This window comes from Colobus angolensis, unplaced genomic scaffold, assembly GCF_000951035.1.
Source record: "Colobus angolensis palliatus isolate OR3802 unplaced genomic scaffold, Cang.pa_1.0 Scaffold92, whole genome shotgun sequence".
In the NCBI taxonomy this organism is placed as follows: domain Eukaryota; kingdom Metazoa; phylum Chordata; class Mammalia; order Primates; family Cercopithecidae; genus Colobus; species Colobus angolensis.
The window spans coordinates 8,424,098-8,440,401 of record NW_012123154.1 but is presented as its reverse complement, the minus strand read 5'-3'; the positions used below and the strand labels follow the sequence as shown (position 1 = coordinate 8,440,401).

The following is a 16,304-nucleotide window of genomic DNA, read 5'->3' as shown; positions in this document are numbered from 1 at the left end:
TTGGGAGGCCAAGGTGGGCAGATCACCTGAGGTTTGGAGTTTGAGACCAGCCTGACCAATGTGGTGGAATCCTGTCTCTACTAAAAATACAAAATTAGCCAGGTGTGGCGGTGCATGCCTGTAATCCCAGCTACTCAGGAGGCTGAGGCAGGAGAATCACTTGAACCCAGGAGGTGGAGGTTGCATTGAGCTGAGATTGCACCACTGCACTCCAGTCTGAGCAACAAGAGTGAAACTCCATCTCAAAAGAAAGAAAGAAAGAAAAAGAAATCATGGAATTGTCAAGAGGAAGCAGGGGGTGATGTGTATCATCTGATAGGAATCTATGGAACAGATTTCATATTTTAGGAGAAGCATTTTGGAAGTCACTTTAAAATTGTTTTGGGAGATTCTTTTAGGGGTCTAGCTGTGTTGCCAAAGCCGGTGTGCAGTGACACTACAGCCTCAAACTCCTGGGCTCCAGCGATCCTCCCAACTCAGCCTTCAGAGTAGCCAGGCCTACAGGTGCATGCCACCACACTCAGCTAAATTAAAAACAAAATTTTTTTGTAGAGACAGAGTCCCACCGTGTTGTCCAAGCTGGTCGTGAACTCCTGGGCTCAAGCAATCCTCCCACCTCAGCCTCCCAAATTGCTGGGATTACAGGTGTGGGCCACTGTGCCAATCCTGGAAAGCTTTTAAAGCTGAAATTGGATTGTCCCACTCTTCTGTGCCATACTGTTCCCTGACTAGGGTCAAAGTCTTTCCAGTGGTGGTAAGACCCTGCCTGCCCCTGCTGCCCATGATCACTGACCTCATTTCCTAATAAGGCCTTCTTCTTACTCTGCTCCAGCCTCACCAGCCTCCTCCCCTCTCACATCCAGCAGGCACACTCTAACTCAAGGCCTTTGCACCACTTTTCCCTCTGCTGAGAACACTCTTCCCCCAGGCATTTGTGAACCTCACTCCCTCACCTCCTTCTGGATGTTGTTCAAATGTCTCCTCTGCAGTGAACCGTATCCTAGACCACCTTCTTGAGATCTGCAAACCTCCTCCTTTCCTGTGCCACACACAGATGCCCTCCTCAATACACTGTTGCTGTTTTATCTTTCTCCAAAGCCTCATTACATGCTCACAGACTGCTGTGGGTTGAATTGAGTCTCTCCAAAAAATGTTGAAGTCCTAACCCCTAGAGCCTGTGAAGGTGACATTATTTGGAAAGAGGATCTGCTATGGTTTGGCTCTTTGTCCCCCAAACCTCATGTTGAAGTTTGATGCCAGTGTTGGAGATGGAGTCTGGCGGGAGGTGTTTGTTTTGTGGGGACAGGTCCCTCACGAACGTTTGGTGCTGTCCTCACAGTGTTGAGTTCTAGCTCTATTAGTTCCCATGAGCACTGATTGTTAAAAAGAGCCTGGCACCTCCTCCCCTCCCTCTCTTGCTTCTGCTCTGGCCATGTGACCTCTGCAAGGCTCCACTTTGCTTCCTGAGGCCTCACCAGAAGGAGATGCTGACACCAGCCTTCTTGCACAACCTGCAGAATTGTGAACCAAATAAATCTTTTTTCTTTATGAATTACTCAGCTCAGTATTCCTTGTAGCAACACAAAAGTGAACTAAAACAGGATCTTTGTAGATTATCAACTAAAGATAGGGTCATTAGAGTGAGCCCTAATCCAATACAGTTAGTGTCCTTACATAAAAAGAAATTTGGATACAGGGATACACAGGAAGAATACCACACAAAGGTGAAGGCAGAGATCTAAGTGATGCTCCTACAAGCCAAGAAACACCAAAGATTGCCAGCAAGCCACTAGCAGCTGGGGACAAGACCTGGAATAGATCCTCCCTCACCACCCCCAGAAGGAACCAACTCTGCTGACACCTCGATCTTGGACTTCCAGCTTCAAGAATTATGAGACGGTACACTTCTGTTGCCTAAACAACACAGTTTGTGATACTTTGTTATGGCAACCTTAGCAAACTGAAACATATACTGTATCATTTGCCTGGGTTTTTTATCTATTACCTGTCTTCACCCTACTCCACCTCCTGCCTCCAAAGGTGAGCTCTACATAGGTAGGGATTTGTTTGTTTCTTTTTGTTTTTATATCCCAGCAGTACATATTTGTTGAATGAACAAACAATTGCCCCTCAATTGCTGCACATTTCTAGTCTTTTCTCCCACCTCTCCCCAAGACAAAGTAATTCCAACTTTTACCCTAAATACCATGGACTTTGACACCTCCTTAACTTTGTGAGGTTTTCTCTGCCTTGGATGGCCACTTGCCCTTCTCTCCCTATCAAGGTCTCCTTATCATTAAAGACACATCCATGTCATTCCTTCAGTGGCAAACTCCCTTCCATCCCCGTTTCTGTTTTATTATCCACTGTGGTTGTGGCTCTTTGCCTGTAAACAATGGCCTCCTTGAGTTCTGGGACTATATCCTATTAATCTTTATAGCCCCAGAACCTGGCCCAGTGTCTGGCACACCAGAGGTGCTCAGTCAATGTTTGCTAGATTGAATTAAATCTGTATCCTGCAGCTTTCGCTCTTGCTGCCCTTCCCTAGACTGCTAGCCACAGCAGGGTACAAGAGGATTAGAAGGAACTTTGCAGAGCGGAACTCCGATTAGAGCATTCAAACGCTGTGGGGCTGCACCTCTCTGCAGAGTCTTTGTCGTCGTGCAATCTCATGAGAGTTTCCTAAATTGGAACAGTCGGCGATGTTGTATCCAAATCACTCAGCTAAGCCCTCAGAGGCATTTGCCAAAAATCACACCAACATAAACAGCTCAATCAAAGAAGGGGTGCAAATCCTCCTCCTTTTTATGAGGTGGAGCAAGTATCCTGTTGGAAAAAAAAGAAAGAAAAAGACAGTCATTTGAGACACCACTTCCCAGATTGCTGGGCAAGAATATGCTGGCTTGGATGACAGGTAATAGTCCTGTCTGTTTTCCTTTGTGCCCTAGTTCTTTCCAGTGGGTGGGTTAAAGACCCAGTGTTTTCATCCACCTTTGCAAAAAGGATAAACCTGAGCCACCTTCAGAAATGAAGCAGGCATTGTGGGATTTTTTTGGGTTTTGATTTTTTTTAAGAGATGGGGTGTTGCTGTGTTGCCCAGGCTGGAGTGCAGTGGCTATTCACAGCTTCTATTATGGTGTACTGCAACCTCCAACTCCTGGGTTCAAGCAATCCTCCTGCCTCAGCCTCCAGGGTAGCTGACATGACACTACAGGCGCATGCCACCAAGAAGGTGAAGGGTGTGTTTGGTCAGTATTCATTTAGACTATTTGAATATTCATGTGGGTGTGATCTGAAAAGCCTAGAACAGGCTCAGCTTCCCAGAAATTCTAACTGAATGGAACTAAAATATTGAACATGCATTCTAAGGACTCACTATTGGTTGTCAGAGGGTTTTCTGCCCCTCTCTGCTTTCCAAGAGGTGTTAGCTCTCAGAGTCTTGCAGTCATTATTAGAACAACAGAATAGGCCCTAGGAGACACAGAAAATGCCAAATAACAGAATTTATGTCTTCACTCCTTGTGAATACTGTCATAGTTAGGTTAGCTTCAAATTCGTAAGAATAAATAACTTCAGTAACTCTCATTGCATACATTTAATTGTAACCTGTTTTAAATGCCCAGTTAATTGTATTCAATGTGCCATTCAGTTGTAGACACAAATGACAAGCATATTCAGTGCTAAGATCTGTGCTTTTCTTTAAGTCCATCAAAAAAGGGTGCCCCTGCCAAGCGTGGTGGTTCACTCTTGTAATCTTAGCACTTAGGGAGGCCAAGGTGGGAGAATTTCTTGAGGCCAGGAGCTTAAGACCAGCCCGGGCAATATAACAAGACCCTGTCTCTACAAAAAAATTAAAAATTAGACAGACATGGTGGTTCATGCTCAGGAGGCTGAGGCAGAAACATCGCTTGAGCCCGCAAGTTCAAGGTTGCAATGAGCTATGATCATGCTAGCCTGGGTGACAGAGTGAGACCCTGTCTCAAAAAAAGGTGGGGTGGAGGGGGTAACTCCTGTTTTTGACTCATTCGGTAGAAACTGTACTTTGAGTACATGTACAACCATTCTATTTTTCACTTTCAGTAAAAATTCAATAAATTACATGAGATCTTCAACACTTTATTTAAAATATGCATTGTGTTAGATGATTTTGCCCAACTGTAGGATAACATAAGTGCTCTGAGCGTGTTGAAGGCAGGCAAGGCTAAGCTGTGATGTTCAGCAGGTGAGGAGTATTAGATGCATTTTCAACTTAATATTTTCAACATACAATGGGTTTGGGAGATAACCTAGCATAGATTCAGGAGCATCTGTATATTTTGTATTTATGGCTAAAGAACTGTCCTCAAATTCTTAATAATTCAATTCAGCCCTCCACTTGGTCCCCTAAATTCACTGTGGAGACAGATATTTGCATGCATGATCATTCTTTGTGTATTGGCCCCATAATACTTTGAGTTACTACTACTACTACCATTAATATTATTATTACTATATGGCATGGACAGGCCTTTGTCCAGTGGGACTGGTGGTTCTTAACATGTAGCTAATCATAGCCACCTTTCAGATCAAAGAAAGCCGGTACCTTCTCTCCAGAAAAGCTTCACTTGCTTCACACACTATTTTAGCTATAATTTTAGGAGGAGCAAAAAGTTAATATCCCTCTAAAGCAGCTGTCAGCAAACTTTTTCTGCAAAAGCCAGATAGTAACTATTTTAGACTTTGTAGGTCAAGAGGTAAAATCTTGGACATTATGTATGTACTTACATAATGAGAGAAAATAAATTCCCACACACTTTAATTGATAAAATTCAAAATATAGCAATAATAATTGAGTATAATCTTTCTGTAATACAAGTCTACTAATGGGAAGAATGGATGTGGCAGGGAAGGAAAAACAGTTCACCTAATTGTGATTGGAAGTTAGCATTCCATTCCCTCTCCCTAAATCCATGGCAGATGTTTGCTTGTAGGAGCGATTCTTAGCTTGAGGGCCTTAGGAGTGCAGGCAGTGGGCTGGATTTGGCCTAAGGGCTGGTTTGCTAATTCCTGCTCTAAAGAGCTAGAGACCGAGGTCTAGGCTATTTTCAGGACACCCTGCTGTGACTGTGCGTAGGGTTGACCCTAACTAGATGCTGCTCTTGGCTCTGGACCTACACAGGCCTGCACAGCAATGGCCTCCAGAGCCAGCAAGGATTCCTGGTACAATGTTCTCGCAGCAGGGCTGGCTGGCTCCTAAATTGGGGCCACATTCCCGCTGCTTGGAGCTGCAACCAGGAACGTGCAGTATACTAAATTCTATTAACCTACATTCTATGACCTCCATAAAACTTTCTCCATAATCAGGAAGAATAACAATGCATGGAGAAAGAAATTCCTTTGCCCAGTGTTTGAAAATTGAGATGTAAAAAGCACATCAATGGATAAGGCTTTTTAATGAGTAAAATTGTTTTCTTAATCTACAGTTATCTTTCAATCAATAGTCACTTTCAGAAAAAAAAGACCACCTTGAAAATTTTTTAAAGCTTAGAATAAATCACAATAAACTAATCAAGAGGCAGTGTTCAGCAAAAACAATTATGTGAAAAGGTTAGTCTTGTCCTCACACAGTTCATCTCTTCCTACTTAAAATATTCCACAGTTACAGTCAATCACAAGAGGAATGTAATTCTGTATAATGTTTTCAGGCCTAAAACGTGTGAAAAGCTTAGGCCACAAAGAAGAATCATAAATGCATTTCATTGTCGGCTGGAACCTATCATTTTATTTCAGTAGTGGTTAAATAGATTAATAAATAAATGCAATTCCATTGATTCTAGAAGGGCAACACTGTTTGTGGCAAACTTGGTGCAAGTTCTCCACCTAGTGGATATTTTGAAAAGTGTAATAAAATGTAAATGTGCATGCCTGTTTGTGATACAGACACAGAAATAAAGACACCAAGAGTAGTGGTGACCACACTCCCTATCAGTCAGTGACATCCTGTCAGGTGTTCATCTTTTTTCTTTCCTATTTTTTCTCTTCCACCCAGACGCTACAGAGTCCAATGTGGTCCACCTGCCCCAGGCGGTCGCTTAGAGGGATCGCACCATGCCGGAGTCTCCAGGGTGGGCCCATGCCTTGCCTGGAATCCGGCACCATGGCTATTCCATCTGCAGTGTTGCCATGCCACCAGCACTGGAGTGGCCAATGACAAGGCTGGCTGGCTTCTGCGGAGTGAGCCCTTCTCTTCCTGCTTGTTCAGTGCCTCGGGCATGGTTGATGCTCTCTGGCAGGCTCCAATGAGAGAAACCAAGATCTTCATGCCGGTGCCCAGCCACTCACTTGTGCCCCAGACCTGCTTGTCCCTGATGGTCCAAGCTTTCTCCTTGCAGGCCTAGGCCCACCAGCCCAGCCGTCTGCCCTAGTTCAGGAATCCCGGTCACTCTCCTTAGCGCTCAGTGAATGATGAGGTGCACTGCCCAACTCACCACCCCTGGGCGTTCCTGTCACCTCTGTGTTTCAGGGCCAGCCTGAGAGAAGCTGCAGTGCAGCAGCAGTCCAGTGTCGGCTTGCATCTTATCCCACGCTGACCCGTCCACAAACTAAGCTTGGCCTTTCTCCTCCTCCACCAGCCGATCAAGAAGGACCCCCACCATGCAGACAGAATAAAAAGAGGAGGAACCAGTATGCCCGTGGTGGAAGAATGGGGGTCTGAAATCCCACCATTGGGGTTTCTTTTTCTACGCTTTATTTTTCGCAAAACTTTAAAAATGAAATCTCACCTTTTGTACCTCAAACTGATTCTAGTGCTAGAAAACGGGGAAGAGCGTGAGTGTAGGAAGAACAGGAGAGAGATAAGAAATGATTGAAAGGAAGAAATAGCTGCATTGGAGGATGTGCGTGGGCCATATCTGGAGAGTGGATGAATGAGTAGAAAATTGAGAACTTTCTTCTCTTGCCTTCCCTGCTTCATGCTTTTTAAAATGTTTTTTCTTCTTTTTAGAGACAAAGCCTTGCTTTGTCACCCAGACTGGAGGGCAATGGCACAATCATAGCTCACTACAGTCTCCACCTCCCAGGCTCAAGCCATCCTCCCACCTCAGCCTCTTAGTAGCTGGGACTTCAGATGCAGGCCACCATGCCTGGCTATTTAAAAAAAAAAAAAAAAAATTATTATTTGTAGAGACAGAGTCTCATTGTATTGCCCAGGCTGATCCTGAACTGCTAAGCTCAAGTAATCCTCCCGCCTCTGCCTCCCAAAGTGTTGGGTTAAGTGTAAGAGCCACCGGACTCGGCCCTTCTTGCTTTCTTTTATTGAGAGAGAGTCTCACTATGTCACGCAGGCTGGAGTGCATGGCATGATCTTGGCTCACTGCAACCTCCACCTCCTGGATTCAAGCAATTCTGCTGTCTCAGCCTCCCAAGTAGTTAGGACTACAGGTGCATGCCACCACATCTGGCTAATTTTTTGTATTTTTAGTAGAGATGGGGTTTCCCCATATTAATCAGGCTGGTCTCAAACTCCTGACCTCAGCTGATCCACCCACCTCGGCCTCCCAAAGTGCTGGGATTACAGGCATGAGCCACCACGTCTGACCTACACCATACTTCCTGATTTTCCACCTTCTCCTTCTCAGATTCCTTGGTTCCTCAGGACGCTAAGGACTGGAGTGTCCCAGAGCACAGTTTCCGGCACACTTCTCTTTCCTTTCCACACTTGGTGGTGTTACCCCATATCGTGGCTTTAAGTATCTTCTCTAGGTTTGTAAGTCCCAAATGTACATCTCCAGCTCAGACCTCCCCTGTCCCACAGACTTGCATACCCCACTCTCTCCTAGCCATGTCATCTGGATGGCCTGCAGTGTCCACAACTAAGCTTCTGATGCCCCCAGTCTTCCACGTCTCAGTAATGACTTTATTTTTTCCAGTTGCTCAGGCCAAACATGTGGAGTCATCCTTGACTCCTCTTTTTCCTTCACCCCCACATTTGATCAATAAGCAAATCCTGTCAATGGTGTCTTTAAAACACAGCAGAATCCAACCATTTCTGCAGCGATCATTGTGGTTCAAGCCACCATCCACTGCTGTGTGACTATTGCATCTGAGCAGATCTTCTTGCCTCTCTCTTTGCCTTTTCTGTCTGTTCTTCACACAGCAGCCAGCACTGTGCTGTTAAGCAGAAGTCAGGTCGTGTCAGCCTGCAGTGCTGGTGCACATGCCTGTGGTCTCAGCTACTCAGGAGGCTGAGGCAGGAGGGTTGCTTGAGCATGGGAGTTCAAGGCTACAGGTAGCTATGACTGCACTTGTGAATAGCCACTACAAGACCGGGCCCAGTGTCTCACTCCTGTAATCCCAGCACTTGGGGAGGCCAAGGCAGGCAGATCACCTGAGGTCAGGAGTTTGAGATCAGCCTGGCCAACGTGATAAAACCCCATCTCTACTAGAAATACAAAAAAGAAAAAAGAAAAAATAGCCACTGCACTCCAGCCTGGGCAACATAGCAAGACCCCATCTCTGAAATATAAAAGAAAAATAATGAAAAAATATATATGAAATTTTTTAAAAATTGTTGAGAGAGGGTCTCACTCTGTCATTCAGACTGGAGTGCAGTGGCACGATCATGGCTCACTGCAGCTTCAACCTCCTAGGCTCAAGTGATCATTCTTCCTGAGCCTTCAGAGTTGCTGAGACTATAGATGCATACCACCACATTCAGTCAATTTTTTTATTTTTTTATTTGTAGAGATGAGTTCTTGCTATGTTGCCTAGGCTGGTCTCAAACTCCTGAGCTCAACCAGTTCTCCTGCCTTGGCCTCCCAAAATGCTGGGATTACAGGTGTGAGCCATCGTGCCTGGCTTAAAATAAATTTTTAAAATCCTATATCATTACCCAAGCCTGCAATGCACCCAACCTGGCCTCTTTGTTCCTGAACAATGCAGGCAAACCCTTCACACCTGCCCTTCCTGCCACCTACATGATCTGCCCCAGGTGTCTGCAGATCCTTTGCTGCTTTCACATTTTTATTCAAATTTCACCTTCTCTGAAAGGCCTCCCCAATAAGGTCTAATTTTAAATTGAAGAATATTGCCCCAGTGTTCTTCTCTGTAGTGGGTTGGATGGTGCTCCCCCCTCCAAAAAACTATATCTACATCCTAACGCCTGGAATATATGATTGTGCCTTACTTGTGAAGAGGGTCTTTGTAGATTCAATTAAGTTGTGGGTCTTGAGATGAGAACATCTCAGATTATCCAGGTGGACCCTAAATCCAATGTGTCCCAATAAAAGACAGAAGAGAAGACAGAGAGACCCAGAAGGAGAGGCCATGTGAAGATATATCACTATCCGATATAAAATGTATTTATCAAGTTTATTGACTTTCTACCCTACTAATCTATAAGCTAAACAAAGCAGAGATTATCAGTTTTGGTCCCTGCTGTACTCCCAGCATCTAGAACCATGTCTGAGACCTAATAAGCGTTCCATAAATATTCATTAATTAAGAAAACAAGTAGATTAATAAATGAATGAGTGACAGGTCCCCAAATGTTTTGTCTGAGTAAATAGGAGAATTGTGGATCTATTGATAAGCACATAGAAAGAAATCATAAAGACGATTAAGATGGGGTAGCTACAAAAGGTCAGTTTGCTATAACAGAAGTACCAGTCAAAATATATCTGTTTTCCCTAATTTAGGATTCATTTGTCCAGCCAGCACTAAAAGAATTTTGAAAGATTTACACTATTACCTTAATAAGATAATTAATAAGACAAAAACAGAAGAAACATGACAGGTATTGGAGATATTGAACGGATGTTTGGGTGAAATGTCAGTGTCAAAGATACATAGATTAATAATTACATTTCAAGTATAACTCCTTCAAAATCCTATTTTAGCCAGCCTGTCTTGCACTGGACATTTTATTCTGTGAGTTCAAAATTGATTTGTTGATTGACGGATGGATTGATTTCACCTCCAATGCTTTCCCCTTTCTATATACCATGGCAATCCTAGTGTTCAGAAAGGCAGCAAAGACTCAAATTTTATAAAGGACAAGGGAAGACCAATGGGTCTAGAAAGTCAGCAAATCCAGAGGAGACACTGAAGCTGCAGAAGTTTCCCCAGCAGCACTGGCCTCGGAGCACATATCCTCATCAAGAGATGCCCTTAGCCTGAGCCCTGCAGCAGGAGGGAGACTCTGCGGGGCCTGCACACACTTCAGGACATGCGGGACCGGGTGTGGGGTCAGGATGCAATTCCAACCTTGGCCCACCTAAATTCCCCCCACCCTTTGTATCTCTATTTAATGAGGTACTTCTACTAGTGAGGATGCTTTCCAAGATAATTTTTTTTACCATTTTATAAATGCTCCCCTCACTTGTTGAATAAAAAGAATCTCATAATAGTTCATAGGTCTTAAAGGTGGAATAGATCTCACCTGCCTGCATGCGTTTGAAGTTTTAGGACATCTTTCAATTGGCACAGTGGCAGTGAGAGAGATACATATGGGAGTTCATTTTCCTTGCTTATTTTGTGTGATCTGTAGAGTCTCAGTGATCTCCTTGCAGACGCCAAAAGGCCCTCATGGTTAGCATTTGGTCCTACCCCTTTCACAGAACTGTAGTTTTGCAGGAGGCACTGGCCCTGGGCTGGGCTCAGAAAACCCCGTCTTCTTGTCAGCCAGTAGGAGGCAGCCCGTCTTCACCACACAGCTTCCACCTGAGCCTCAAAGTGTTTTTGAAACCATCAGACCTGAAAAACAGCCCTTATAAAATCTGAGAAAATATTAGCTTCATGGATGAAATCTGTATTGGGTATTGATTTTTTAATGGGCATTGAGTGCCCATTAAAATGAGATGAAACATTTTCTTGCAGTATCTGGTATATACTTTATATCTCAATAATCTGACACGTAATGAAACCATTTTCTATTTTTTTATTTTTGAGTTTATTTTAATTCCAAGGTTAAACCAAAACAAAAAGACTTGAATTACTCTTAATCACTATATTTTTCACCATGAGTGTTAGATTGTACTTGTATATTTCACATAGCTTTAAGAACACTATAGTTATTAACATCTTCTTTATGACAGAAAGCTTTTTGCTTTATTTAAACAAAATGCCTAGCACCTATTGTGGAAGGAAAGTGACTTCTGAATTCTCAAAACATTTACAGGTAAAAGCAGTCAGTGTAGACTGTTCCTGTACCCCTCTGGAAAGAAAGAAGCATTCCTTTATAAGACATTTAGCCACAGACCTGATGACAAATAAGACCCCCTTGGGACCAAATTGTGGGAGTAATTGTCCACAGGAAATAGACATATTTTATTATTTACATCTTCCTTTTGTGGAAAATATATTATTTATATATTACATAGTCGTATTAAACCTGACTTCTCAGACCACATGTTAAAAATAGATTGCGGTCGTTTTGTTGCATGTATTCTGTATTCGCACAAGTCAGAATTTTGAGTATTTGTTTCTCATAAACATCATGCTTTGACCCACTGGAAAGCAAGACTGTGAAGTGACACATGACTCCTGAGCAGGGGCTGCATGCGAGGCATTGAGAGACTTCTCAGAGCTCCCCGTGAGCTGAGCTGGCTGCCTGCTCCAGGAGTAATCAGGACCTACCCTATGGAGCTAGAGTTTCATCCCTCTGGGCATGTGTTAAATCACACTAATTCACACAATGCTGCTAACGGGTGACAATTAATGCACTGTCTCTTCCGGGGCATTTGTATTGCTTACCATGAGTGGATCTCTAACTGGCATGACAGGAATCCCAGGGCTATCCCTAAGCCTAGAGGAGAAATTCATAGACAGGACATCTCTAGCTCTTGTTGAAGGTTTTCTTGCCTGACTTCAAAACTGCATCTGACCACAGAATCATTACTCGCCACCCTGAGAGCTGGAGCCATGAGCTAATCTCCGAGAAGGGCACTCATAAGGTACCTACGTTTTTTTTGTGTGTGTTTTTTTTTTTTGAGATGGGATCTGCCTCTGTTGCCCAGGCTGGAGTGCAGTAGCACCATCACAGCTCGCAGCAGCCTCAACCTCCTAGGCTCAAGCAATCCTCCCTTCTCTCAGCCTCCCGAGTAGCTGGAACTACAGGCATACACCACCACACCTGTCTAATTTGTGTATTTTTTGTAGATACGGGTTTCACCATGTTGCCCAAGTTGCTCTCAAGTTCCTGGGATATACCTGGCTTCCCAACGTGTTAGGATTACAGGCATGAGCCACAGCACGCAGCCCTAAATTTCATTCTGGTTAAATTGTGGGTTTGCAGCATCAAATTAGAATAATCTGTAATCCATTTCCATGTGGCCATCAGTTGCTAAATCTTAAATCTGTGTCATTGGATAAGTTTTTGATTTCCCTAAACCCCTTTGTTCTTGTGTAAAACGAGGTTAATATTGGCAGGGATTTCGTAATTAGAGTAATGTTAAGATCTTAGCACAGAGCCTGGAACACAGAAAAAGCCTACCAAATGGTAGCTAGTAGCATTTCATGTTATGAGTTGAAACTAATTAGTTCTAGAGTCATAACATCTCAGGCTAGAAGGGACCTTCCTGGTCTCCCAGTCCAACCACGACTCTCCAACACGCAGCCAAGCAGTCATGTCTGTGCAGGACAGCTTCCAAGATACTCAACATTTGACATAAAACTCTTCCATTGGGACTATTGCCAATAGTGGTGAGGAGGAGGGAAAGTGGTGTGAAGGCATATTTGCCAAAATGGGCTGTATGAAAATATAACCTGACTTTTCTTGCACAGTTGGATTTCTGAGCACAGAAGTGTTGCAAGTTATCCTACTGGAATGGAATGTAAACTACAATCTAAGGTGTTACTTTGTGAAAGGCACTTTGAAAACAAACCCCCTCTCAAATCTCTTATAAACCACAGCTGTTAATATCCAGAGGTACCCAGTTAGGTAGTAGAGATTTCTTTCCAACACAACTAATAAATGAGAGACTGCTCTGAAAACCTCGGCATGCATCACTTAAGCCTGGGAGTTGCACAGTGACACTCAGCTGGTGCCTGGCACTGGCAGAGATTATCATTGAAGCATTGAAGGTTATGCCAGGAATCATAACATTGCCACCTGCATTCTGGCTGGGAATCACAAGCCTGCCAGGAAAAGTCGATGCAAGCCCTCCATGTCCTTCCTCAGCGCTGAGGGCTGGAGGATGCTGTTAGGGATCAGCTTCACCCCCAACCTGCGATTCGACCTTGCTCCTGAGTCATTGTCCTCCCCGAGCCTCGGTGTGTTCACTCACCAAGTGGTGACAATTGTGAGCACCTGTCTTCCCTACCTGATTATTAAGGGCTTTAATGAATTTCATCCTCATAAAGTGCTTTCATATTCTTGACAGAACATTTCTATCCCAGTGTAGGTGAAAAACCATTATCATTATTGACCTCAGAGTCAAAAGAGAGACACTTTTTCAGGCTTCCTTACTAATAAAATGGTAGTATCAAATGTTTATATAATGTTTTTCATCATAGACACAAATACAAAATTTTAAAGTTCACAATTTTGAAATATGAATTTGTTGCATTATTCAATGTTGCCAGTTACAGTAGAGTTGCTCTAATGATTCTAAGTGCAGATGGCCAGAGCTGGCCTCAGATTCTCAGTTCATTAAATAGTCCTTCCTTTGACCAACAGGCCTCTCATTGTAAGGCAGCCTGGGTCTCAGCTGATGTCAAAAGCCCCATTCTACCCTGGGTGGATTGTTCACACAAAGGATTCCCATACGTATTCTGCTGCAGACAGGGATGCGGCTGGCTCTGCAGATGTCGCTGCCACCAGCACTGTCACTTTTGCTCCTTACACGATCTTGGGTCTCTTTCCAGAGACTTGCACAAAGCTCTATTCAGAGTTTGCCTGTGACTGATGCACACTTGGCCTGCAGATGGACAGAGGAGGAGGAAACGGCGTCCCAGTGTTCTTCCCCACTTGCCTGGGAAAGCTTGGGAATTCTTGGCCTCTTTACCAGCTTGGACTCAGGCTGAAAAACAAATCAGAAAGTTGCCAATGGTTTCATTCAGTCTACGAAATTGGGTTAAAGTGACTCTGTGAGTGAAACCATCAATGCACAAAAGTCAGGAAATCCAAGATTGCCATTCCCACCGCCCAGGGAGGCTCTCTGCACAGGTGACCCTGTGTCCCTGCTAGGGTGCCAAACTGCATCCTTGGCAAAGCACAGAGCCACGGGGCCAGTTATCCTAGGAGTACATCAGCCTCTGGGGACTTAGCCATGGGGAAAATGGTCTCTGCATTCATGGTACTATAATTTCAACTCTTAAATATATTCATTTGTTTCTAAATTGACTTTTAAATGCCGTATCGTATATTTACTGAAAAGTGCACAAATGCTCAATGAGCAACTCACTGAATTTTTACAACATGAATACACCCATGGAATCAATATCCAGGCAAGAAATCAAGCACTGCCAGCACCCAAGGAGGCCCCAGTCAGCCTCTTCCCCATCTCTAATATGATGATAAAACCCGACTATAAACATTAACAAAGGAATGGGATGTAAACAGACTCTGGAACTCTAGAAGAAATTCGAAAATCTTATTTGAAAGTATCTTCTGAAATTGAGATTCCTAGGAACACTGGCAGACGTTGCTATCATTAGAATTCTCACCCAGCTAGCAGAATAAAGGGTGTGGTTACCCTGAAAAATTCCAGAGATGGCTGTATAGCATCTGTGCCCTTTCTTCCCATAGGCAGATTCTCCCAGTAGAGGAAACACACGTGACAGGTGTTCCCAACCAAGGACACCATGAGAAGCTCAGCAGAGCAGGTCAGTGCTGGCTCCACCCTGGGCCTCAGAGTCAGATGTCAGGCCTGGCCACGTAAATTTCAAAAACTTCCCAAAGAGATTCTGAAATGCATCCCTGGGTGAGAACAACTCTCTCAAAGTGTTATTCATTTCATTCTTCCATTACACACTTTCCAAGCCCATTCCCTCTGACAACAAAAGAATAAAACCCAGCAAAGGCACAGGAAGGGGGTCGGGTGAGTTTCTTCTCCCTCTTCCTTACTTCATCTGGGCTGATTTTGCCTAATCAAAATGGCTCCAATTACCCAAATAATTGGTCAAAATCCCAGCCTCCAGAGATCAGCTCCTTTTTGTACGTAACTCCAGGCCTTTGCCTGCGTCTAAAATGCTCTCTTTCTCTTCTCCACACAGCAAACTTCTACATGTTCTGCAAAATCCAGACTAATTGTCTCCACTCTGTGTTTCCTGACTTAGTCCTTCTGTGCTCCCTAACATCCCATTAAAGGCCTCCTTACAGTTATCAATGGTTTTTTATTTTATTTTATGTTATTTTATGTTATTTTATTTTATTTTATTTTTTTGAGACAGAGTACTACTCTGTCACCCAGGCTGGAGTGCAGGGTGTGATCTCGGCTCACTGCAACCTCCTCAGCCTCTCAAGTAACTGGAATTGCATGTGCCACCACATCCGGCTAATTTTTGTATTTTTAGTGGAGATAGGGTTATACCATGTTGGCCAGGCTGGTCTCAAACACCTGACCTTGTGATCCACCTGCCTTGGCCTCCCAAAGTGCTGGGATTGCAGGCATGAGCCACTGCGTCCGGCCATCGATGGCCTCTTCACAGTTCTTGGCACATCGCATTGTAACGACCTTTTGTGCTGCCTGTACCACCAAATAGACTGAGATTTTCCTCTTTCCACCCCTGCATTCTCATGACATAGAATGAACCATGGAATATGCTAAATAAATAAATGATGAATGTACGCATGGATGGATGGATGGATGGATGGATACTTAGAAGTGCTTTGTAAAGCGCAAACCATTCAATTTCCATTCACTCTATAACTGTCACACACAAATGGCTGTCTGGAACTCAAACATCCCTTTTTCCCTAGACTCCATCCTTCTCACCCTCCAAGTAGAGAGCCAATTCTTTTCCATTTCAACAGGAACTAGAAACTCTACACCTTCACTATGTATTATAATTGTCAACAAAATTTTATCTTTCTTTTCAGCATCATTATTCTCTGAGACTTACTTCCAAAGTCTAACATTACCATGGGCCTTTTACCTCTCTCTTTTACCCTAAAAAGCAAACATGGAGCAAATAGGCCCCTTGGGTTGGGGGTGGGAGGGGTCCTACAAAATATGCTTGAGAACATCCACCCAGGGAACAATGGCATCAAGGCCAACCGAAGCCTGCATTGTGGTTCAGCAGGTGGTCCAGTGGCTGCCAGGTGTATATACACAGCAATGGATTTCTTGGGAAGACTAAGCTACAGCCAGCCAGCCCTGGAGGTG

The 16,304-nt window shown here is 43.9% G+C and overlaps 1 pseudogene; it reads left to right on the top strand.

Annotated features, from left to right (window-relative positions):
• The window catches only part of LOC105504507, a 121,944-nt pseudogene extending 107,943 nt beyond the window's left edge, over nt 1-14,001 (top strand).
• The last annotated feature ends 2,303 nt before the right edge of the window (nt 14,002-16,304 follow it).